The sequence below is a fragment of the Hyla sarda genome, chromosome 4, assembly GCF_029499605.1.
Source record: "Hyla sarda isolate aHylSar1 chromosome 4, aHylSar1.hap1, whole genome shotgun sequence".
NCBI classification, from domain to species: domain Eukaryota; kingdom Metazoa; phylum Chordata; class Amphibia; order Anura; family Hylidae; genus Hyla; species Hyla sarda.
Window position 1 is genome coordinate 320,509,764 of NC_079192.1, and position 26,881 is coordinate 320,536,644.

At 41.8% G+C, this 26,881-nt stretch overlaps 1 protein-coding gene and 1 long non-coding RNA gene across 3 annotated transcripts in view; one reads left to right on the top strand and one right to left on the bottom strand.

Moving 5' to 3' along the window:
* Positions 1-26,881, top strand: part of FGF1 (fibroblast growth factor 1) — a 139,387-nt gene that overhangs the window by 90,566 nt on the left and 21,940 nt on the right. The gene's annotated exons all lie outside the window — the stretch shown is intronic.
* Positions 1-26,881, bottom strand: part of LOC130369543 (uncharacterized) — a 41,540-nt gene that overhangs the window by 1,354 nt on the left and 13,305 nt on the right. The window lies entirely within an intron of this gene.

Here is a 26,881-nt window from a genome sequence, read left to right on the forward strand (position 1 = left end):
TGGAATGCTTTTACTTATCATTCTGATTCCGAGATTATTTTTTCGTGACATATTCTACTTTAACATAGTGGTACATTTTTGTGGTAACTTGCATCCTTTCTTGGTGAAAAATCCCCAAATTTTATGAAAAAATGAAAATTTAGCATTTTTCTTACTTTGAAGCACTCTGCTTGTAAGGAAAATGGTTATTCAAAATAAAACAATTTTGGGGTTCACATATACAATATGTCTAGTTTATGTTTGCATCATTACATTTATGAGTTTTTACTTTTGGAAGTCATCAGAGGGCTTCAAAGTTCAGCAGCAATTTTCACAACATTTTCAAACTCCGTTTAGTTTTGAAGTGGATTTGAAGGGTCTTCATATAAGAAATACCCCACAAATGACCCAATTATAAAAAGTGCACCCCCAAAGTATTCAAAATGACATTCAGTAAGTGTTTTAACCCTTTAGGTGTGTCACAGGAATAGCAGCAAAGTGAAGGAGAAAATTCAAAATCTTCATTTTTTACACTCGCATGTTCTTGTAGACCCAATTTTTAAATTTTTATAAGGGGTAAAAAGGAGAAAATTTTTACTTGTATTTGAAACCCAATTTCTCTCGAGTAAGCACATACCTCATATGTCTACGTTAATTGTTCGGCGTGCTCAGTAGAGGGCTCAGAAGGGAAGGAGCGACAAATGGTTTTTGGGGGGCATGTCACCTTTAGGAAGCCCCTATGGTGCCAGAGCAGCAAAAAAAAAAAACCTTTTTAAAAAGGGTAATAGCAGAAAATAACTCCCAAAATGTGAAGCCCAATTTCTCCCGATTCAGAAAACACCCCATATGGGGGTGAAAAGTGCTCTGCCGGCGCACTACAGGTCTCAGAAAAGAAGGAGTCACATTTGGCTTTTTGAAAGCAAATTTTGCTCTGGGGGCATGCCGCATTTAGGAAGCCTCTATGGTTCCAGAACAGCAAAAAAAAAAAAAAAACACATGGCATACTGTTTTGGAAACTAGACCCCTCGGGGAACGTAACAAGGGGTAAAGTGAACCTTCATACCCCACAGGGGTTTCACGACTTTTGCATATGTAAAAAAAATATTTTTTTCCCTACAGTGCTTGTTTTCCCAAAAATTTTACATTTTTAAAAAGGGTAATAGCAGAAAATACCCCCCAACATTTGAAGCCCAATTTCTCCCGATTCAGAAAACACCCCATATGGGGGTGAAAAGTGCTCTGCTGGTGCACTACAGGTCTCAGAAGAGAAGGAGTCACATTTGGCTTTTTGAAAGCAAATTTTGCTCTAGGGGCATGCCACATTTAGGAAGCCCCTATGGTGCCAGAACAGCAAAAAAAATCCCATACCATTTTGGAAACTAAACCCCTCGGGGAACGTAACAAGGGGTAATGTGAACCTTAATACCCCACAGGTGTTTAACGACTTTTGCATATGTAAAAAAAAGATTTTTTTTTTTTACCTAAAATGCTTGGCTTCTCAAAAAGTTTACATTTTTAAAAAGGGTAATAGCAGAAAATACCCCAAAATTTGTAACACAATTTCTCCCGAGTACGGCGATAACCCATATGTGACCCTAAACTGTTGCCTTGAAATACGACAGGGCTCCAAAGCGAAAGAGCGCCATGCGCATTTGAGAACTAAATTAGGGACTTGCATAGGGGTGGACATAGGGGTATTCTACGCCAGTGATTCCCAAACAGGGTGCCTCCAGCTGTTGTAAAACTCCCAGCATGCCTGGACAGTCAGTGGCTGTCTGGCAATACTGGGAGTAGTTGTTTTGCAACAGCTGGAGGCTCCGTTTTGGAAACAGTAGCGTACCAGACGTTTTTCATTTTTATTGGGGAGGGGGGCTGTGTAGGGGTATATGTATATGTAGTGTTTTTTACTTTTTCTTTTATTGTGTGTTAGTGTAGTGTAGTGTTTTTAGGGTACAGTCACACAGGCGGGGGTTCACAGTGGTTTCTCGCTGGCAGTTTGAGTTGCGGCAGAAAATTTGCCGCAGCTCAAACTTGCAGCTGGATACTTACTGTAAACCTCCACCCATGTGAGTGTACCCTGTACATTCACAATGGGGGGGGGGGGGGGTGAGAAACATCCAGCTGTTGCAAAACTACAACTCCCAGCATGTATGGTCTATCAGTGCATGCTGGGAGTTGTAGTTATGCAACAGCTGGAGGCATACTACTTTGGCTGGGGATGCTGGGGATCGTAGTTATGCAACAGCTGGAGACACACTGGTTTACTACTTAACTCAGTATTGCACAACCAGTGTGCCTCCAGCTGTTGCAAAACTACAACTACCAGCATGTACGGTGCATGCTGGGAGTTGTAGTTTGCAACAGCTGGAGGCACACTGGTTGTGAAACACTGAGTTAAGTAAAAAAAAACTCTGTGTTTCACAACCAGTGTGCCTTCAGCTGTTGCAAAACTACAACTCTCAGCAGTCACCAACAGCCAACGGGCATGCTGGGAGTTGTAGTTATATAACCAGCAGATGCACCACTACAACTCCCAGGATGCACTCTAGCTGATTGTGCAAGTTGGGAGTTGTAGTTATACAACAGATGAAGGTACACTTTTCCATAGAAAAAATGTGCCTCCAGCTGTTGCAAAACTATAAGTCCGAGCATGCCCATAAGGGAATGCTGGGAGTTGTGGTGGTCTGCCTCCTGCTGTTGCATAACTACAGCTCCCAGCATGCCCTTTTTGCATGCTGGGAGCTGTTGCTAAGCAACAGCAGGAGGCTGTCACTCACCTCCAACTGCTGCTCCCGCACACATGTCAATCCCTCGTCGCTGCTGCCGCTGCTCCTGGGGCCCCGATCCCAACAGGGACGCCGGGGATCGGGGTCCCCAGCTGCCGGGGTCCACTTCCCGCACCCCTCCGGAAGAGGGGCGGAGCAGGTTGCGGGAGTGACACCCGCAGCAGGTGCCCTGATTGGTCGGCCGGTAAATCGGCCGACGAATCAGGGCGATCGTGAGGTGGCACCAGTGCCACCTCACCCCTGCTGGCTATGGCTGTTCGGGGCCGTCAGAGACGAGCCCGATCAGCCAGTAATTCCGGATCACCGGGTCACTAGAGACCCGAATGACCCAGAATCCGCCACAGATCGCTGGGCTGAATTGTACAGCGATCTGCGGCCATCGCCGACATGGGGGGGGGGTCATCATGACCCCCCTGGGCGATATGCCACGATGCCTGCTGAACGATTTCAGCAGGCATCGGGCACCGGCTCCGCTCCAGCTGGCTGCGGGGGGCCGGGAAAGCTCATGACGTTCTCATACGTCATGAGTCCTTAAGGACTCTGAAATGAAGACGTATGAGAACATCATGAGTCCTTAAAGACAGGAGAGAGCACAGAGGAGTACTATCAGACAGGAGAGAGCACAGATGAGTGCTATCAGACAGGAGAGAGCACAGAGGAGAACTATCAGACAGGAGTGAGCACAGAGGAGTACTATCAGACAGAAGAGAGCACAGAGGAGTACCATCAGACAGGAGAAAGCACAGAGGAGTCCTATCAGACAGGAGAGAGCACAGAGGAGTATTATCAGACAGGAGAGAGCACAGAGAAGAACTATCAGACAGGAGAGGAGTCCTATCAGACAGGAGAGAGCACAGAGGAGTACTATCAAACAGAAGAGAGCACAGAGGAGTACTATCAAACAGGAGAGTGCACAGAGGAGTCCTATTAGACAGGAGAGAGCACAGAGGAGTACTGTCAGACAGGAGAGAGCACAGAAGAGTAATATCAGACAGGAGAGAGCACAGAAGAGTACTATCAGACAGGAGAGTGTACAGAGGAGTCCTATTAGACAGGAAACATAAGGGTCATCCCTATTACTATCAGACCGGAGAGACCGCAGAGGAGTCCTATCAGACAAGAGAGAGCACAGAGGAGTACTATCAGACAGGAGATAGCACAGAGGAGTCCTATCAGACAGGAGAAAGCACAGAGGAGTCCTATCAGAAAGGAGAAAGCACAGAGGAGTACTATGAGACAGGAGAGTGCACAGAGGAGCCCTATTAGACAGGTAACATAAGGGTCATCCCTATTACTATCAGACAGGAGAGAGCACAGAGGAGTATTATCAGACAGGAGAGAGCACAGAGGAGAACTATCAGACAGGAGAGAGCACAGAGGAGTACTATAAGACAGGAGAGAGCACAGAGGAGAACTATCAGACAGGAGAGAGCACAGAGGAGTACTATCAGACAGGAGAGAGCACAGAGTAGAACTATCAGACAGGAGAGAGCACAGAGGAGAACTATCAGACAGGAGAGCGCAGAGGAGTGCTATCAGACAGGAGAGAGCACAGAGGAGTGCTATCAGACAGGAGAGAGTACAGAGGAGTGCTATCAGACAAGAGAGAGCACAGAGGAGAACTATCAGACAGGAGAGCGCAGAGGAGTACTATCATGCCTGTGCTTCAGTTTGGACAAAGCCATCATTTCTATAAAAAGGAAATTACATTTCTTATGGGGTATATCAGAAAGGTTAATGTTTGAAAGTGTGAAATTTGACTATGTCCAGTATATAGGTAATGTTTCCGATATTCTGACTATTACATCCTCTGCTCCCATTTACAGTATTTGTCAGGATCCTGCAGACAAATATGATTAATGGGGGCACTAATGCAATATGACCTTAGTGTAACAGGTATTTTTCACCTGGCAAGTAAAACCTGGATTCATAAAGTTGGAGGTGGGGGTGGGGGGAGTAAGTCCTGGTGATGTTGGCAATAGATCCCCCTCTCTGCTATTTTTGCTACTGATAAGATACAGATAAAACAGATGCACTGACACAGTATGAACCTAGGCTAACTGGTATCTCTCTGTCTATTACCCATGTGCCAATTCCCCATTAGTGTCATCCAGGGTTAGAATGATTACTCCTTTTGTTTAGCATATGAATCTGCAATGCTAACCCTATCTAAAGTTAAAAAATGCATATTTGTTGGGTGTTTTTGATTACAACATTGCAGGGTCTATGAGTACTATATGCTACAAACTATGTTTTTTGTGAAAATGTTTAATAAAACAAATAAGTAGTAGTAGATGTTGTAAGTAATGGGATGGGCATGATCCCCCTATAACTGGCAAACCTGTATTGATTCTGAGGAAGTGAATCAGGCTAGGGAAACAGGCAGAGATTGAGAAAACATCTTAAAAGGGCTCTCCAATGTGTCAGATTCTCTGTTGTGTCAACCAAACACAGGTAAACAGTCTCCATAGATCTAGTATATTAACACTATGTAGAATTTCTTACATAAATACATTTGCATATTTATCTAATTACTTGACTATGCTGGTTATGTCCAATGTTTATCATGGAAGCAATCAAGCTTAGAAATGTTATTCCCTTCTGTTATAACATATTTCTATTGTTACTTCTATGTCTGGGATCGTGGAGGTGTTCATGGTTTTCTGATGTATTTTAATGTTCTATTAATGTGAACTGGCCCACATAATTTTCAGCCACAAGATTTTTTCATGCAAGTAATATGTTTGATTGAGCCATATAAGTCAATGACCACAACCACTTCAACAACAGAGGTGGTGATGTGGTTTATGATTCACAAGATGACTGCAGAACGGTTCTGGTTTGAGCCTGCGCCTGACTTCAGTGATGACCCGACCAATGTTAGAGCTAAAGTTAGTATTCACCCACTGTAGATGTCTACTTCCGAAAGTATACAACTTTCCTAAAAAAATGGACTAACCTTTTGTTGTTGTGAACAAAGTAACTAGTGTTGTCACAAGAACTTGCAATGCTACATTGATAGGTCACTTGGTCAGATGTTACAAGCTTTGTCTATACTGTAAGACGCACTTACACATTACACAATCCTGTTCCATCTATATGAAAATCAACATTTCAACATGATCAGCAAGTTTTATCTTTTTATTTATGAGTCTTGGGGAAGCCAAGATGATACTGATAACTACTAAGGACAATAAATGATACAGGTAGCTAAATGTGGTGGACACTCACATGCAAAACTAGAAGTAGTCATTTAGTACATCAGTTCATATAGTCCTCTTCTTATACAGGATTAAAAAGGGAATTCCCATCTCAGCATGTTATTCCCTATCCCAATAATGGGGAGAAAATAGGGGCTCCTGCCAATCCATAGAGTAAAAACAAAAGGAAAAATAGCCAGCACAACAACCTAATACACAGGTGCCCGCTGCTGTGGCAAATACAAAATGTACAAAAAAGAAAGAAAGTTGCAACAGCGCTCTAGGTCAAAAAATGGAGGCTCTTAGCGCACTTTTTGATCAAAATGTGTACCCCCATCCACCACGCGGAGGTGGCCTCATATCAGATTGGACCCTAACATGATAACACACCTCTGCTGTGCATATAGCCTCTGACTGTGTGACATGTTGGATCAGCCATTGACTAAACCACCTCCAGTCTGAGAGGGGTGGGGTGCACGGCTAAAGAGGGTGCCACACCCCCCAACTTACAAAGTAAAAACAAAAGGAAAAATAGCCAGCACAACAACCTAATACACAGGTGCCCGCTGCTGTGGCAAATACAAAATGTACAAAAAAGAAAGTTGCAACAGCACTCTAGGTCTAAAAATGGAGGCTCTTAGCACACTTTTTGATCAAAAACGGTCCACGCGGAGGTGGCCTCATATCAGATGGGACCCTAACATGATAACTCACCTCTGCTGTGCATATAGCCTCTGACTGTGTGACATGTTGGATCAGCCATTGACTAAACCACCTCCAGTCTGAGAGGGGTGGGGTGCACCGCTGAAGAGGGTGCCACACCCCCCAACTTACAAAGTAAAAACAAAAGGAAAAATAGCCAGCACAGCAACCTAATACACAGGTGCCCTCTGATATGAGGCCACCTCCGCGTGGTGGATGGGGGGACACATTTTGATCAAAAAGTGCACTAAGAGCCTCCATTTTTTGACCTAGAGTGCTGTTGCAACTTTCTTTTTTGCCAATCCATAGAGGTTAAACATCCCCCAGAATGAACATAGCACAGTGTGCATGCACAGCCAGAAATTGATGGAATTTTATGGAGCTTCTAAGCATTGCCAAGCTCAGCGTTTGGCAATGTTTGAAAGCCCATTAGACAATGAATGGGCACTATGAGCTCTGTTCATCGTGGGGACATTTCCCCTATCTTATACAAATTACCTAGCCCTGGTATCTATACTGATCTCTAACACTCTCCCCATTAGCAATTTTTTAGTCTTGAAGGAGAATTAATGTGCCTTCTATTTAGACCAGTCACGAAGGAGTTAATGTTATCCGTAACTCAGCCAATAATCATGCTTCAATTTTACCTGGTCCAACACTGCAGCATGACGTCTGGCAATTTGCCCGCCTCCTGTGGGCGTCAGAGTGGGGCGGAGAGTGCTGACGTCACGCTTGGGCGCCAGGATATGACGCCAGACACCGTTGGACCCGGAAGGTGAGCGCAGAGAAGCCGGTCTGACTTACTCCGGCTCCCCGCCATTGCGGGTTGCGCACCCTCCGGGATCCAGTGATCGGCATGCTGTTCAGCTAACTTTAAGTAGCGTACTAGCTGCATACCAGCTAGTTTTCTTGCAGGAACAGCGGAACTTTCTTTACAGGAGTATATTATTCCTTTTTCTAGGTATATGGAACCACGGAGAGTACTGTGAGTGGACACCTAAAAGAATTATATACAGTTATCAGGATATCATGCAATGGGGCATATTATTCTAGATTTTTTCCCTAGGTGGCATCTATAAATCTCCGGTGGACCTGCTGAACCTGATCACACCCTAGGGCGGCATGTAGTATCAACATGCCACCCAGCTAAACAGATATATCATCTCCTACTGGAGATCTCTGCATGTGATATCTGCTCTTATTTACACTTATACCATCTCTATATCTATAGTCTCTCCTGAAGACGCCCTTAACTTGGCCAGAAACGAGTAGAGAACGTTTGATACATGGGAATTTTTTTTGATATATGAGTATTTCTTATGATAAATCCGCCGGATGGGTGGTGATCTAAATGGATCTTGTGTTACAGCAATTTTAATGGTGATGGAATCACTATTTGGGTGTATTTTATCTAATTAATTAAAAGTTATGTCTTAATAGCACTTCCCCCTACCCTCAGATTATTTTGAGGTTTTTTTTCTCTTAAGATTGCTACTGTGTATGCAACCAGAATTACACCTTTTTTCAAGTAATGGTGATTCCAGTAACAGAACAGTGTAGTTTTAGGATAAAGGATGCTCATACTCTCTGAATATAGAAAATAATCAAGGAGATGTATGAAATGTAGCACAAGACCTCTCAGTTTACAGATGGAATTTTATTGGTTCATATGGGCATTTCTTATCCTTTGTTAAAGGGGTACTCCAGTGGTCAACGTGTTTTTCCATTTTTGACTTACCCTTTTTGTTTTGTTTCATTTCTATTCTTGTTGTTTAGGCGACTCTATTTCCGTTCTTTGTTGTCTTTTTATCCCCCACTTTGTTTTCCTATCTTTGCTTCTATTTCCTGTTTCTTGCTGTGCTGAAAACTACAAATCCCAGCATGCAACATGCCTTGCTGGTTTGGGGTGGCTCCTTTTTCATTTTGTTTGTTTGTTCCGCCCTTTACCCACCCTACTATTTTCCCGGGTCGGCCCCCTTATACACAGCACACTAATATAATCAGCCCTGGTTGGGATACACTGGCATACACACACAAAAGGGACTACAACTCCCAGCATGTGTCATTCGGGAGTCTTCAGTCTGTGGTATACCACCAGCATGCTGCCTCTGTAGTCTCCTGGGGGTTGTAGTTCACCACACGTCTGTAGGGCATACACCAGTGTTTCCCAACCAGGGTGCCTCCAGCTGTTGCAAAACTACTAGTACCAGCATGCCCGGACAGCCAAAAGCTGTCCAGGCATGCTGGGAGTTGTAGTTTTGATACAGCTGAAGACACCCTGGTTGGGAAACAATGCACTTTGTTTGTAATATACTGAATAGGCTAAGCCAGTGTTTCCCAATCAGTGTGCCTCCAGCTGTTGCAAAACTACAACTCCCAGCATGCCCAAAGACTGTCAGGGAATGCTGGGAGTTGTAGTTTTACAACAGCTGGAGGCACACTGGTTTGGAAACACTGATGTAACATGATGTGTATGTTGAATAGGCTAGGACAGTGTTTCCCAACCAGTGTGCCTCCAGCTGTTGCAAAACTACAACTCCCAGCATGCCCAACGTCTGTCCAGGCATGCAGGGAGTTGTAGTTTTGCAACAGCTGGAGGCACACTGGTTTGTAAACACTAGCATACACACATAACAGGGACTACAACTCCCAGCATGTGTCATTCAGGAGTCCCCCCCCCCCTTCACACATAGAAATCATCCCCAGTCAGAGATTTATTCCCTGCAGCCTATACATCCCCAGCCCATGCACCTTGTTATCCTCCCCTTCAGATAACACTCTTACTGTGTTTCCCCGAAAATACACCCTACCCCGAAAATAAGCCCTAGCTGGATTATCGGAGTGGGCTGCAAAATAAGACCTAGGGCCAGGGGTACTCAACTGGCGCAATGTGATGCGGCCCCCCCCCCCCCCCCCCTTGGCTGGTCCCTTGGCTACGGGTAAGCAGCAGAAGGAGATCCCACCGCCGCCGAGAGCTACAGCTTCAGTTGCGGACGCTATGAAGGTAGGGAAGTGCTGGTTTATTATGGCAGAGGGGTGGGGGGCACTGTAGGAGTGTGGAGGACAATGGGGGAAGGGGAGGATGGGGGGCTGTAGCAGTGTGGAGGATGGGGGGGGGGCTGCAGGAGTGTAAAGGATGGGGGGGCTGCAGGAGTGTGGAGGATGGGGGGCTGCAGGAGTGTGGAGGATGGGGAGCTGTGGGAGGTTGGAGGGCTGTATAGCAGTGTGGAGGATGGGGGGCTGTGGGAGGATGGGGGGCTGTAGCAGTGTGGAAGATGGGGGGGGGGGTGCGGCATCCTCTACACTGCTACAGCCCCCCCTCCACACTGCTACAGCCCCCCATCCTCCCACAGCCCCCATCCTCCACACTCCTGCAGCCCCCCCATAAATAAATAAGCCCTACCCTGCAAATAAGCCCTAGTGTGTTATTTTCGGAGAAACACTGTATCTTCTCTGTCTTCTTTCAGTGCAGACCTGCGTCCTCAGAAGACAGAGCAGGGGGAGGGGAGATGAGGAGCTGTGTACGTCCTCTCTCCCCATGCTCTGGCTTCTTTCTCTTATGCACCCCTGTGACCACCTGGAGGGGGAGATGAGGGTGTGTGGCTTATTTCTCTCATGCAGTTCTGAAAGAACAGAGAAAAAAAAGCCATGACATGTTGTCCATAGCCTAATCCTAACATGTGGATAACAGTAAGAGATCCAACACAGAACTACAGAACTTCCTGGCCCACAAACAGGTAAGAAAAAAAGACACATGCTACACAAACATATAATACATGTCAACTGCAAAAAAACATGAACATTAAAAGAAGATGCAATATAGCCAAAAATCTCCCCTTCAATGGGCATCATGTCAGCTTGTGTATTCACTCCAGTCAGAGAATAAAGGTCTAGGAACTGACACTTGTTTTCTGCTAAGGTCTCAGATACAGAAAGTTTGGTGGCCCTATGTCCATCCTGCTCTTTAACTTTAATGATTTCTTCTTTTAAGAATGTTTCTGCTTGTTTAGCTTTTGTCATGTGTGCAATTCCCTATATATATATATATTTGTATTGTAAAATATATATATATATATATATATATATATATATATATATATATATTTTACAACACAAATAAATATGGAGATATAACTAGAAACATAGAATGTGTTGGTAGATAAGAACCATTTGTCCCATCTAGTCTGCCCAGTAATCTGAATACTGTTAATAGTCCCTGGCCCTATCTTATATGGAGGATATCCTTATGCCTATCTCTATCGTATATGAAGGATAGCCTTATGCCTATCTCTATCTTATATGAAGGATAGCCTTATGCCTATCTCTATCTTATATGGAGGATCTCCTTATGCCTATCTCTATCGTATATGAAGGATAGCCTTATGCCTATCTCTATCTTATATGGAGGATAGCCTTATGCCTATCTCTATCTTCTATGAAGGATAGCCTTATGCCTATCTCTATCTTATATGGAGGATATCCTTATGCCTATCTCTATCGTATATGAAGGATAGCCTTATGCCTATCTCTATCTTATATGGAGGATATCCTTATACCTATCTCTATCTTATTTGAAGGATAGCCTTATGCCTATCTCTATCTTATATGGAGGATATCCTTATACCTATCTCTATCTTATATGAAGGATAGCCTTATGCCTATCTCTGTCTTATATGAAGGATATCTTTATATCTATCTCTATCTTAAAAGAAGGATAGCCTTATGCTTATCCCTATCTTATATGAAGGATAGCTTTATGCCTATCTCTATCATATATGGAGGATATCCTTATGCCTATCTCTATCTTATATGAAGGATAGCCTTATGCCTACCTCTATCTTATATGAAGGATAGCCTTATGCCTATCCCTATCTTATATGAAGGATAGCCTTATGCCTATCTCTATCTTATATGAAGGATAACCTTATGCCTATCTCTATCTTATATGAAGGATATCTTTATATCTATCTCTATCTTAAATGAAGGATAGCCTTATGCCTATCTCTATCTTATATGAAGGATAGCCTTATGCCTACCTCTATCTTATATGAAGGATAGCCTTATGCCTATCTATATCTTATATGAAGGATAGCCTTATGCCTATCTATATCTTATATGAAGGATAACCTTATGCCTATCTCTATCTTATATGAAGGATAACCCTATGCCTATCTCTATCTTATATGAAGGATAGCCTTATGCCTATCTCTATCTTATATGAAGGATAGCCTTATGCCTATCTATATCTTATATGAAGGATATCTTTATATCTATGTCTATCTTAAATGAAGGATGGCCTTATGCCTATCTCTATCTTATATGAAGGATAGCCTTATGCCTATCTCTATCTTATATGAAGGATAGCCTTATGCCTATCTATATCTTATATGAAGGATATCTTTATATCTATGTCTATCTTAAATGAAGGATGGCCTTATGCCTATCTCTATCTTAGGCTGCTTTCACACTGTAAAATGTATCCGTTTTAAAGTCTATGTCTATCTTAAATGAAGGATAGCCTTATGCCTATCTCTATCTTAGGCTGCTGTCATACTGTAAAATTTATCCATTTTAAAGATCCATTCAATTTTCCATTATAAAAACCCTGAAAATCGTCCGTTAAACGGCCGTTACAAAATACCATATGGTCGTTAGAAAATCCCATTATTAATAACGGACATTATTAATAAAGTCTGTTATTAATAACGTGCTATAATGGGTTAAATCAAACTTTGCCTTCCTAAGGTTATTGTTTTTGTGGCCCCTCAAGAGATTCCCTTGTTGAAGAACAAGTTATAATGTATTATATTATGATCAATATTCCCTAGGTGTCCTTCTACCTGCACATTAATTACTCTTTCAGGTCAGTTGGTTAATATTAAGTCTAGTAGGGCGCCCCCTCTGGTCGGGCCCTGCACCATTTGGGACAGATAATTGTCTTAAGTTATAGTAAGAAACCTGTTTCCTTTATGAGATTCTCAGTCTCCCAGTTTATATCAGGATAGTTAAAGTCCCCCATTATTATAACCTCATTCTGATTTGCTGCCTTGTTTATTTGCTTCAGTAATTGATCTTCTGGCAGAATATTTTTTATTTTTATCTCCATATATTTCTACCCATAATGACTCCACATTATCGTTTCTCTCCCATATATCCTCCCGCAGTGCGGCCTTCAGACTGGACTTTACATAAAGACAAACCCAGTCACAGTTATCGCCAACCAAGTCTCTGTTATACCCACTATGTCATAATCGTCCTCAGACATTATCAACTCCAGTTCGTCTGTTTTATTGGTCAGACTTCTGGCATTAGTCAACATGCAATTCAGTGGTGTATGTTTTTTTTTTTTTTTTACTATGAAGCCTATCCCTATGAACTATTCTGACCCCTCCCTCCGCTCCACCCCCAGGTACATTAATAAGCCCCCCCTCTCTATCTACACTATCTTCCCCCTCTATGTTATAGGTTCCCTCCCCCCCAGTCCCTAGTTTAAACACTCCTCCACCCTTCTAGCCATCTTCTTCCCAAGCACAGCTGCACCCTCCCCATTGAGGTGCAGCCCGTTCCTACGGTAGAGCCGATATCCGACAGAGAAGTCGGCCCAGTTCTCCTTGAACCCAAACCCCTCCTTCCTACACCAGATTCAAAGCCACTTGTTTACCTCCCTGATCTCCCACTGCCTCTCTGGTGTGGCTATTTCAGAATACATTACCTTGGAGGTCCTTGCCTTAAGTGTGCAGCCTAAGTCCCTGAAATAATTTTTAAGGACACTCCACCTACCTCTTACTTTGTCATTAGTGCCAATATGTACCATGACTGCTGGGTATTCTCCAGCCCCACCCAGCAACCTGTCAACCTGATCAGCGATGTGCCAAACTCGAGCACCAGGTAGACAACACACTGTTCGGCGATCTTGGCCCTTGTTACAGATCGCCCAGTCTGTCCTCCTAATAATAGAGTCCCCCACTACCAGTACCTGTCTGGCCTGCACTCCTCCTTCCCTCCTTACTGGACAAGACACCCCCCTTGCGGTCAGAGGCAGTATCTTGCTGCAGTACTGCTAGCTCTGAAATGGCATCCCGCTTATCTGCTAACCGGGCAAACTTGTTGGGGTGTGCCAGTTCAGGACTAGCCTCCCTGACACTTCCCTCTACCTTGTTTTCTAACTGTAACCCAGCTAGCTGCCTGACTGTCCTGCACCTCTGTCCCACTTTTACCCCAAAGAGAGCTTGCTCAGTGAGCAGGAGACCTCTCCAAGTTGTCAATGCATATCAGTGTTGCCATTTGCTCCATTGGGCTTCCAAATGAGCAACTCGCACACATCTCGCACAGCAATATGCACCATCACACTGCTGTTCAAGGATTGCATACATCGCGAAAGATGTACACCGGACTGCATTTTCCAACATGGAGGCCATCTAGTTTTGGGGATTTCACAGATTAACAGCCAAAAACAGAGAGTAAATATTACAATTAAATTCTCAGTAGACCTTGTGAGTTTAAAGTCCCTACAGTCTAAGGAAAGTAACACTAAGGCTTAGTTTCCACTTGTTTTTTTCTCTGGTAGTTTTTGGAAAACTGCCAGTACAGTTTTTGAGTGAAAGCCAGAAGTGTATTCAAAAGGAATGGGAAATATAAAGGAAGGACTTACACGTCTCCTGCCTTATGGATCCACTTCTGACTTTGGCTCAAAAACTGCAGTGGCAGTTTTCCAAAAACTGCCAGAAAGAAAACCAAGTGGAAACTTAGCCTAACAGCGATCTAAAACTCCTGCTTTCAAACTCCTGTTTTACAACTCTCTTTCAGCTGCCTCTCTTCCAAAGCAACACTCAGACAGAGCAAGCTCAGAACTGAGTCCCAGACTAAGATTTAAGCACCTGTGACCAATCTACCCCTCCCTCTAGAGGCAGAGTAGAGAAAAAAAAGTGAAAAGGCTTTTTAAAATTCTATCAGTGATCCCTCTATGTGCAAATGTAAGTACTCATACAAGTCACTCCAACTCCACTGATTCACTCCACACAGAAGATATTTCCTGTTTTACAACTCTCTTTCAGCTGCCTCTCTTCCAAAGCAACACTCAGACAGAGCAAGCTCAGAACTGAGTCCCAGACTAAGATTTAAGCACCTGTGACCAATCTACCCCTCCCTCTAGAGGCAGAGTAGAGAAAAAAAAGTGAAAAGGCTTTTTAAAATTCTATCAGTGATCCCTCTATGTGCAAATGTAAGTACTCATACAAGTCACTCCAACTCCACTGATTCACTCCACACAGAAGATATTTCCTGTTTTACAACTCTCTTTCAGCTGCCTCTCTTCCAAAGCAACACTCAGACAGACAGAGCAAGCTCAGAACTGAATCCCAGACTAAGATTTAATAATCACGACCAAGCACCCTCATGACGGCAGGCCCTCCCTCTCAATGCAAGTCTATGGGAGAGGGCGTGACAGCCGTCACGAGACTCCGACGCTGCAGCTGGTGTTCTAAACTAACGCCAGGACCCTGCAGCAGGACCCTCACAATCAGAAGTCTTATCCCCTATCCTTTGGATAAGGGATAAGATGTCTAGGGGCAGAGTTCCCCTTTAATGCTGCATCTAACTGTATTTCTTCTCCAATAATATTTGTATTCGCAGAAAGCCTAAATAGCTTCCATGTTTTCCAAACAATTGGACCCCACCAATAAATATATTAAATATAGTATAGTGACCATGCAAAAATAATACTTAATTATGTGTAACTGTATATGCAGCATTTTAGATGTATTCGAGATACCATAACCCTCTATGTATAAGCTATGTTCTTATATTTGGTTTCTTTACCAAATCAAGTTTCTTCAGTCAATAATTCAGGACTGACTACAGACATAATGACAAAAGTACAAGCTAAAGTTCAAGTTAATAAGTGACAAGATCTTATTAAAAGGAAGGAGCCAGCGGTAATTAAACACATATATCAACCCTCTCGATCCGTTTTCCTGGCACTGTCAGACAGTTCTATTGTATGCCTCACAATCAGCAATGGGTAGTTTCATGGAACCTCTGTAGGAAGCAAGTACCTGCTGCCAAGAGAGAATTTTCCTTTTGTCAAGGTTATCACAAAGTACTAGACCAAAGAAGACCCCTAAAAAGCCAAATATAATATATGTGACTGGCCCAGCACATCTAGACAGGGCTGACTGTGGTCTGAGCACATTATATTACAAGATTAATTTCTCATATAAAGGAAGAAATATACCCTTTAGTCAAGGTCATTCATTCCAACAATGGTGCTTCTGTGAAGTATTAATACATGACAGGCTCAAAGACAGCACTTACTTTTGCCAGGCATTGGGCCAGACATGTTAGTCACTGACCTGTAGAGTGCAGTAAGAGAATAGAGCTGGATGAACACAAACTGGAGAAATAAGGAATATAAAACACTTTTCATGCAGAACAAACATAATAATGTATTTGTTGAAGGTGTGTTGACATGACAGCTGCAATATTCATTAATGGGGTTTTCAGGGACCTTTTTTATTGATGATCATCAATTGCTGATCAGTGGGGTGCTGATCAGATGTTCAGCAACCTGCACTATGCAGTGAACTGGGCCGGAAGCCCTGTGCCATTAAGGCCGGGTTCACACTACAAAATTACCGACTAGAATTCTGCTCAGAAATTTCAGTAATAAATCCCGCTGCATGAATACAACATGTAGGTGAATAGGTTTTCCGTTAATCCATTAACACTGTAAAATTTTCTGGTTGGAATTTCCAACAGAAAATTTTGATCAAATAATTCCACCAGAACATTGAACCTGCTCAATGTTCTGGTGGAATTCACATCACATGCATTGCCAACTATCGGGACAGCAATATCCGTGCAGTCCTGGCGCTGACTGATTCAGTCCACGCTCACCGCATTCTTAACCTCTGACCGGAAGTTTTGTCTTAAAAAAACATTGCTGATATTGGTTTGTGACATTTGAAGCCTTGTGCATCAATATTGGTAGCACTTGAAGAAAAGTCACACATGATAAATTCACAACTATTGCAAAGTTAAAGGGATTTTTGCCAAACTTGCTTACTTGAACATTTTCGTTCAAGTAAGCAATTTTGGCAAAAATCCCTTCAGGACAAAAAGTCTCACAAAAAGTTGAAAACGAAAAGAGGTTAAAATAGTTGATAAATGCCATACATAAAGCCGCATTTACTGTTAGCTGTAAAATAATAATAGTTGCAGTTACAATAACCAGGACAAGTTGCTTCATGGACTTCTATTTATTTTGGGCTCAGGTTGAAAGTCTGTTATTTTTAAACTGTTGATATGTATAACATACATATAGATAGATATGGATAGATAGATATAGATACATATAGATATATATAACATATGTAATATGTTATACATCATCGCTCCAGCCAGGCAGTAGTAAATGAGCGCCGATAACATTGATCATTGCTATGCTATGGCATAGTATTGATGAGTATATGCAATCTATAGACTACATGTAATAGTCCCCTATGGGGACTAAAACATTGTGGAAAGATTTGCAAATAAATACTAATAATAATTGTGAATTAACCCCTTCTCCAATAAATATTTGAATTACCCCTTTTCAAAAAGTAAAAAATAAAAAACTATATATCTTTTTAATATAAAAAAAGCCCTTTTACTTATAAAAACTATAAAAAAAATGCCTTTTTCCCATAAAAAAAAAAAGTGTTAAAAAAAACCCCCTGTCACGTGACATTGATAAAAAGCATCGGTAATTGGTATCGGCGAGTACTTAAAAGAATGGTATTGGGACATCCCTAACATATATATATACATATATATATATATATATATATATATATATATATATATATATATATAGAGTAGTTAGGAGTAGCCGTATTAGTCCAGTGATGCAAAAAGCAAAATCATCGGCAGTTGCAGTATCTTGTAATACCTTTTTTATTGGACCGATGATATATATAATATATTAGCAATAATCCTAAATAATTTTCTTTTCAATGGCTTAGTAGCAGTAACTAAAAGAGATATATGACAAAAAACACATCACTGCAAATAGGCATTAAAAGAATAGGGGTTTTATCTTCATCTGTAAAGTAAACAATTGCTTGCTGTGGTAGCAATATTATACTTAAAAAACAAGTCAGAAGTAAGATCTACGGTAGGGATTTAATGCATTTACCATCAATGTACAATAGAACCTGCATGACCTCAGTTCCTAGAAATTGGCCAGTCTGCATGGCTTCCTTTTCCAATGGTGGGCTGCACAGAGGATGTGGTTTTTATCCCTCCCACCTACCCTGCTTTTAAATTATTAACCCTTAGAGGATATAGATAAAGCTCCTCGTCACTTATGCAATCTTGCTGTTGTGGACTTACACGAAAGACACTGTAAGTCAGCTTAGACCTGACTTTATATCTGGAAAATCATTTTTTTAAATTGTGCATAGTTTTGTGTATTAATAGAAATGCAATACTCTCTCATGTATATGAAATAGTTGGCAGCGCTGGCCTTGCAGCCAAAAATAATGAAACCTCTGGCAGACTGCATTATAAGTCAATCGGATATTTTGGAATCTGTTCAAAAGCAGCTCTATCATAGCAGTCATGCCATTGATATTAACAGAAGCCTTGACACTTGTATGATCAGAACCTGTTTTCACGTGTTGCTTCTATTGTAAATTAGTTTGTGGTCCCCGTGTGAAATATGTAATCGTTTAAAGAGAATCTGACAGCTAGTTCATCCACACTAAACCCAGTATACACCCATTATAGTGTGGGGGAAGAGCTGTAAAATAAGGGGTTACCCACTAAAATCCGTTGGTTAGGTGCTGCAATGAAGGGGGCAGGGCCGATAGGGAAATATGGAGGAGACAGGGGAGCTTAGCCAGCCATCTCCCCGTCTCCTATGCGTGCTGGGACACATTAGGAATAAAACTATTTACAAGGATAACGCAGCACCTATCCAACATATTTCCGTGAGTAGCCCCTCATTTTATAGCTATTTACCTGCACTATAAACCAGTATTCTCTTTAACCACTTAAGGACCAAGGGCATACCTATACGCCCTGAGTCTGCTCCCTTTCTATAACGCGGGGCCATACCGTGGCCCCGTGTCATAGCGGGTAAGGCCCGGACCCGTGGCTAATGATTGTGGTGCTGCGTGCTATTAACCCTTTAGACATGGCATTCAAATTTGATCGCCGCATCTAAAATGAAAATAAACTATCTCCGGCTAGCTCAGTGGGCTGTTTGGGACTGCCACGGTGAAATTGCGGTGTCCCGAACAGCTGTAGGACACATGGAGAGCCCCCTACCTGCCTCCTGGTGTCTGATCGCCGAATGACTGCTCAGTGCCTGAGATCCAGGCATGAGCAGTCAAGCGGCAGAATCATTGATCAATGTTATCCTATGGGATAACAATGATCAATGTAAAAAATCATTGTGTGCAGTGTTATAGCCCCTATGGGGGCTATAGCATTGCTTAAAAAAAAGTGATAAAAGAAAAGTGAATAAAGATCATTTAACCCCTTCCCTAATAAAAGTAAGAATCACCCCCCTTTTTCCATTTAAAAGAAAAACGGTGTAAATAAAAATAAACATACGTGGTATCACCACATGCAGAAAATGTCCAAATTATGAAAATATATCATTAATTAAACCACACGATCAATGGCGTACGCGCAAAAAGATTCCAAAGTCCAAAATAGCGTCTTTTTGGTCACTTTTTATATCATGAAAAAATGAATGAAAATCGATCAAAAAGCCCAATCAATACAAAAATTAGCCCTCATACCGCCCCGAACGCGGAAAAATAAAAAAAGTTATAGGGGTCAGAAGATGCCAATTTTAAATGTATACATTTTCCTGCATGTAGTTATGAGTTTTTCCAGAAGTAAGACAAAATCAAACCTATATAAGTAGGGTACCATTTTAACCGTATGGACCTACAGAATAAAGAGAAGGTGTAAACCGAAGCCCCCCAAAAGCTGCAAAATGTTTTTGTCTTCAGTTTTGTTGCACACTGTTTTTTTTCCGTTTTGCCGTAGATTTTTGGGTAAAATTACTGATTCCATTACAAAGTTGAATTGGTGGCGTAAAAAATACGCCATCACATGGATTTTAAGGAGCAAAATTGAAAGAGTTATGATTTTTTAAAGGTAAGGAGGAAAAAACGAAAGTGCAAAAACTAAAAACCTCCGGGTCCTTATGGGGTTAATACTTATTTGCCATTTTTATGTTGTAAGGCAGTGGTCTCTAAATGGTGACACTCCAGGTGTTGCAAAACTGTGACTCCCAGCATGTCCGTACCGCCAACGGCTGTCCGGGCATGCTGTGAGTGGTAGTTTGCAACAGCTGGAGGGCCATAGTTTGGAGAACCCTGTTGAAAGAGATAATTTTGAGGAATGTTGTGGAAAATCTCCTAAGTGATCTGTTTAAGTGCAGGGCAAAAGCACCGTAGTCTCATAGTAATTGTACCCCTGAAGTAGAATCTCTTCTTATTTTCTTCCAATGTTTGTTTCTTCTAGTTGCTTTTAGAACTGACTAATACTTCAAAATATAGAACAGAAGCCTATAATTAAAGACATTATATGTTTTTTTTTGGGCAGGCCGCTCTCTTTCCTTTGCAAACCATTATGTTCTTGCCAAGCGGGTAATATCACCCTATATAAGGCCCACATGTGTAAAATCTCTAAAGACTAAAAAGCATGAGGAAAACCAAATTTTGGCCAGGAAGACAAAAAGGAAAGTGGAAGGAGGCCTCACATCTCATTGCTTGTGGTATTGCAGTCAGCTGGAAATGAAGCATATGATATAAAAATACTATGTTAGAGATAAAAGCATATTATTTCACGCCTTTCGAGCTATTTTAAACTATGAGGGCACAGCTTTAGGAAGACAAAATAGAGGGTCAGTCTATGACTATAGACAACCACCCGGCACACAAACCATTACATAAAAACACACTAGTTAAGTATTTATAATATTTTGTTTATCTTCAATATTAAATATTATACATTTAATTTACTTACATTATTAAATAGAAAGCTAGCCTTGACTTCAGGGCCTAAAAAAAAAAAAAAAAAAAAAAAAAAAACCTTATATAATACAAATTTGGAGAGCCACTTAGAATGAAATTCCTTCACTTGAAGACACAGCGCAACCATGTATAACAGAGAACACATTCTCCATTTATTTGAATAGGTGCCATGTATAACGATATCCCCTTAAGAAGAAATGTGTGGTAGGCCACAACTTTTTCACAAATAGAAGCTAATTGGCATGGACTGCAGGAGCCGGAGCCAGAAAAAACCCTTTAAAGCATACAGAAATGCCATAGGGGGCTGTCAGCAGTACTAGATTTGTAGACCCTCTTGTTAATAGGATAAGGGGGGAGAGTCCAGCTGCATTTTCTCTGATAAGTTGCATCAGATATGCATATGTGTATATACGGTCGGAGTTTAGCTTGGTAGAGATGGACAAACGGCATAAAAATGCCAGTCAGAGGCACAGTTTAAATACAGGGCTTCTCCTGCAGTTTATTGTCCAAAAACAAAATACAGCCATATTCACATGGGCATAAAAGAAAACAAAACCTGCTTGTCCAGCACTAACTAAACACTTTTACTGGCCCTCGCTATCCAAGTGGCTTTCTACAGCCCACTCTACAAAACAAGCTTTAAAAGTGTTACCTCACACCAATGATACTTGTCACAAGGTCTGCTTTAGAGGCTGCAGCCTTCCTGAGTACAACTCCCATAAGAGGGTCAGGTTTGTCTCAGCCTCACAAGCAGACTAATTTTCAGCTAGTTTTAACAGTCCGTGACCAGCTGTCTTCAGCACCTGTGCTGATCTGGGCTTGTCTGAAAACCTGGTGTAGTCCAGGAAGCATGAAGGGCCCCCATTGCCAAACTTGCCTTTCAATCCATAAAATTTTATGCCTGAAAATAGGACTTACCAAAAGTCCCTAGCATGCTAGGTTTTACCAGATATTTAACTCTATCCTGAATCCCATTTGTAACACCCAGGCTAGGTTGGCTCATGCACTTCCTAAAATACACTATTATAAAACTTAGTGTGATAGGTATCTTCGGGGAAAATACTGTCTGCGGCCACCATTCCTGTCAAATTCTCACGATATTTATACATATATATATATATATATATATATATATATATACGGTTACACGAGGTGGTCTTGGTGGAAATACCTGATCACTTTGTGATGCCAGGGCACTGTTATCCTAAACATGGTCTGAGGCTGAAGGCAGCTTCTCCTGGGTCCGACACGATGAGCAAATAAAAACACTGTCGTCAGGTTATGGATAACTGTCTTAACTGAGCAGATGCAGGTGAAACTGCATAGACAACTGGCCTTTGGTGCAAGAGTGCAGCGTAACTCCTTGGGAGCTCTGTTGCCTTTCTGAGACTTGTAGTAACTGAATGAATAAATTCTGGTAGCTAGGATCCTGCTAATATACTGTAGCTTTCTCCGCAGGGGCATGAATTTCCCAACTGTATTTTCTTGCAGGATGACCAGGATAGAGATTAGGGTATAAGTAGGCCTCTCCTCAGAGCACACAACACACAGCACACCTGAGCCAAGCGGTTGCTCAGGATCCTTGCTGGAACAAGACTGGACTAATGCCAGCAGTGGACTGACTAACTCCTCCCCTACACCTCACTATACAAGGGGAAAACTTTTGGGGCCTCATTGGCAGGCAGGGTTACATGGGGTTCACTGCAGAGTCTCATGGGTAGCATTCTTAAAGGCACAATAACAGATTAAACATATATACATATAAAAATAATAAAATTAATTTAGGAATATATATTATTCTTATATTATGACAAATACATAATTGTTCTATCAACAGTATTTTAGTGGGCCCAACACAGTGCTGCCAGGCTGCCCTAGACAGTCCAAAACCATGGGACAGTCACTGGTGCTGGGACACCACATAAATAAATATATATATATATATATATATATATATATATATATATATGTATATATATATATATATATATATATATATATATTCATATTTCCAAACTTTAACATTTTTATGCATCATCTTGAGGTTAGGGCTTGTTGGTGCTGTGATCAATAATTGTTGCTTCTAAAGGAATTCATGAGTTTGATCAATGGTTCAAGATGTTGGACCCAACTATTTAACAGAACTAACATGTACATTGGGTAGCTCTAAAGAGTTAAAGGGGTCATCCAGAAAATTCCTCTTAGAAACTGATGTGCCTGGGCAGTGTTATAACATAAAAAGCCTCTACTTACATACTGTGCTCCCACAAAGCATTTGGTATCAACGCACCTGTTCTCCAGTAAACTTTACTTCCCAGAACTGCAAACAGTATTTCACATTGCCCTTTAGCCAATCACTGGATGATGCGAAACACCATTGCAGCCAGTGATTGGCTAAGAGACATTGTGACAGCTACAGGAAGTGAAGTTCACCAGAGACTGGGCAACGTGATTACAGAGGCTATGGGGGAAGACTGGGGGTAAGTAGAGGCTTTTTTATGTGCTCACACAGCCTGTGCACATTAGTTTAAAAAAAAAAAAAAAAAAAAGTTTTGCTGCATAACACCTTAGTAATGAGTCAAAAACTGCAAACCCCATAAATTAAAATACAAATTGATATATTTGAGAAAGGAGAGAAAGTTTGAGCAGACCTGTGTCCTTTTTTTATACCCGAAAGCTATGACAAAGGATCATGGCTCTATTTAAGGGGCCAGAAAGTTCTCTACTTATAGAACCTTAAAGGGGTTCTCCACCATAAGGTGATTTTAGTATGTACCTGGCAGACAGTAATGGAGATGCTTAGGAAGGATCTGCACTTGTCTCGGGGCTAAATGGCCATGTTGTAAGATTACCACTGTGGTTATCTTTTTATGAACTGGTATTTCCTGTTTGAGTTTCCTTCTTTGCCTACAAATCCCATAATTCCATTTTCCTATCTCCCACACATCAGCCACCCCACCCATTGAAACATAAATGAGCTGCACCCATTCAAAAGACCTGTGGTTTTCAATCAGGGTGTCTACAGCTGTTGCATAGTTGCAGATTGATCTCTCTCCCACCAAGCGATCCCTCCACCCATTGAAGCAGACAGGCTCCCTGTCATCAGCTGACTAGTGAGTCAGGTGTCGGCCGCATTGCAATCTGGGAAAAATCTGTGACAATGCTCATTTTGTATGCTGTTAAAAATAAATATTGGGGTGAAAATCACAGAAGAATTGGGAGAAAACCGTCACACACATGTGCAGAAACTATATTATGAATTACACTAACTTTACAGCCCCGTAGCATAGTCAAATAAAAAAAATTCCTGCAATACCCCTTTAACATCTTTTGACATGCCTACCATATATACATACATAAGTTTTTCGGTAATGCTTAGTCTTTCGCATACTATCACTTATTTATGGTTACATTATAGATTCCAAAGCAAGCCTTAACATATACTTTAGGGACCACAGTAAATGAATGTTGTAGCCAATGTTTAGAACAAAAAGAAAAAAATTACACATAATACAAATCTGGAGAGCCACTTAGAAATAAATTACTTCAATGGAAGATACAGCCCAACCATGTATAACACAGAACACATTCTGCATTTTGTTTGAATAGGTGGCATGTATAACTACATTGTGGTGTCCCGGTACTGTACGTGTACTGTACCTTGTGTTATAAGTCCCCAAAGTCAGAGTTCCTCCGTACTAATATGATGCTCTTAGTGGGATGATCCCTGGTCGCCTCTTCCTTCTTTGGTTTTATGTGTATATTGTATATATAATGTATAGTGTAAATATTGTTTCCAGGACCTTAGGTCACATGATTGATAATTATATTGTTCTGCTAAGGTTAAGGACCTTCCAGGTCAGGTGCTCATGTCACATGTTGTACCACAATGCTTTGTATTAGGACTGACAGGTCTGGGGGACCAATAAGCTTGAAGCCCACCCCTTTAGATATAAGGGCGCTGTTACCCAATGATCGCTCTCTTGTCTTTTCTTCCCTCTTGGGTTCCGGACTAGCAGAGAGAAGCTCTGTGTATACCTTCAAGACAAATCTAGGCCTAAAGCCTGCTCACTTCAGCCGAATACAAAACCGTTAGTTCAATCTAACTCAATCCTAATCCTACGTGACTGCTGGACCTAAACAATTCCCCTAAATCCAGTGGAACAGCGTAAAGCAAATACTTCAAGCTTATTCCCTATAAGGTCCCAACCAAACCTGTGAGGAACCTAAAGTCCGGTCCTCTGTCAAGACTGTTACTACGTTTAACCTGCATAAAGTCTGCAGTAAAGTTATCTTCAGTTTACTAAAATACCGGTTGTGGACAATCCTTTATTCCTCTCTATCGTTCCTAGGACAGCTGGCGGTAGGATATATATACAGAGAGGAACCCCCACCCTGGCGTCACGACAGTTAAGGGTTAATCCAACACCCTTTCATCACTGCACAGCTAGAGTCTACCTACCCCACACCCCCAAGCTACCACAACATCCCCTATAGAAGAAATGTGTGGTGACCCACACAGGGTGGAGAGGCATACAGGGGGAAGATAAGTTATATCGGATATGCATATGTGTATATACTGTCATAGTTTAGCTTTGTAGAGATGGACAAATGGCATAAAGCACCAATCAGAGACATAGTTCAAATACAGGGCTTCTCCTGCAGTTTATTGTCCGGAAACTAAATATAGCCATGTTCACATGGGCATAAAACAAAACCTGCTTGTCCAGCACTAACTTAGGCTGGATTCCCACTACGAGTTGACAATATGGACCCGGCCTGAATCTCATTCATTTAATGAGCCGACTGGAGTCAGATAGTGACTACGGTTTGCTCATTTTTGCCCCTTATCCAGTTTTGTGACCGGACCTAAACCGTGGTATGCCGCAAAGTGACCAGATCCAGTGACCGTATCGTCAAAACGCAGTGTGAACCCAGCCTAATAAGGAAGGTTTACTTTTCTTAGTGTGCATTCACATCACTATTTTGCTATACGGTTGCCGTATACGTTTTTGTACTTGAAAACCATATGCAACCATATAGAAAACTGTAAACATTGACCTACTTTACAACAAATTTCCAAACTAGATGTATCCGGTTGTGTAAGGTTTGTGATTTTTTTTTTCCTGTGCACAAAACCGTGGTTTTGTACTGTTCGGCACCGTTCTGTACTGTTTACTCCGCAGCCGCCCAGGACGCTTACAGTGCTGCGTTACTACTACTACTACTGCCATCATGGAAAATACTTGTACTTGTACTATAAACCAGAGAGCGGGTGGTATGCTGCGCAGCTCCCCGATGATGTATATGTCAAACTCTCCACTTGATATTTATAATCCCAGCCAGGAGCCCTGAATGGCTGGCATCACCTGGCCATTCACAGCTCTCAGCGGGGTATTTGAAATAATACAGAAATGTTCAGTGGTTTTATAGATAGCCGGCCTGGGAACCTGTCGCCTGCTTCCCGGCAGGAGCCATCCCTACTTCTACTGCTTCAATTGTCAAACAGACACTCTCCCATGAGGGGAGCAGTATTAAAAGCGCTAATCTAGTCACTACAGGCACCTGCAGACACCCGCAGACCGGTGAACTACTACTCCCATCATGGAAACAAGTACTTTGCATGATGGGATTAGTAGTACTCTTGGCTGCGGGAGTCTGTGGGTAGCTGTCGAATGGCTTTTTCACTGATTTGAAACTGTGTACTACTAGCACAACACCAAATAGTGAATGCATTTCTACTTTCTTAACTGCAGTTTGTAATCTGGCTACTAGTCCCCACTGCAAAATCTATGAAAGACCCCTTTACTTAACATGGACTGTTTTTTATGCTGGGCTCTTCCTGTTTAGCAGAAGGGCTTTTGGGCACTCTCAGCCACTATGATCTGGGTGCAAATGCTTCCTCTTCACTGCATATGGTTATGCTCCTGAGGTGAACTTTCTCTTGAAATACTTTTTTTTTAGCTTGTAGTATTATGATATAAACAGATGAAATGTATGAAACATATTGCAGCCTTTTTACAACTACTGATGACTCTCTACAAGAAGCATGATTTGCTCTAAATATAGAAAATTAAACCCTGCACTTGACTTACGGTAAAATAAAAAATCCAACAGCAATCTATGAAATGAGTTCTCCTTAACATAGCTCTTATGTGGATTTTTTTTGGCATTTAAA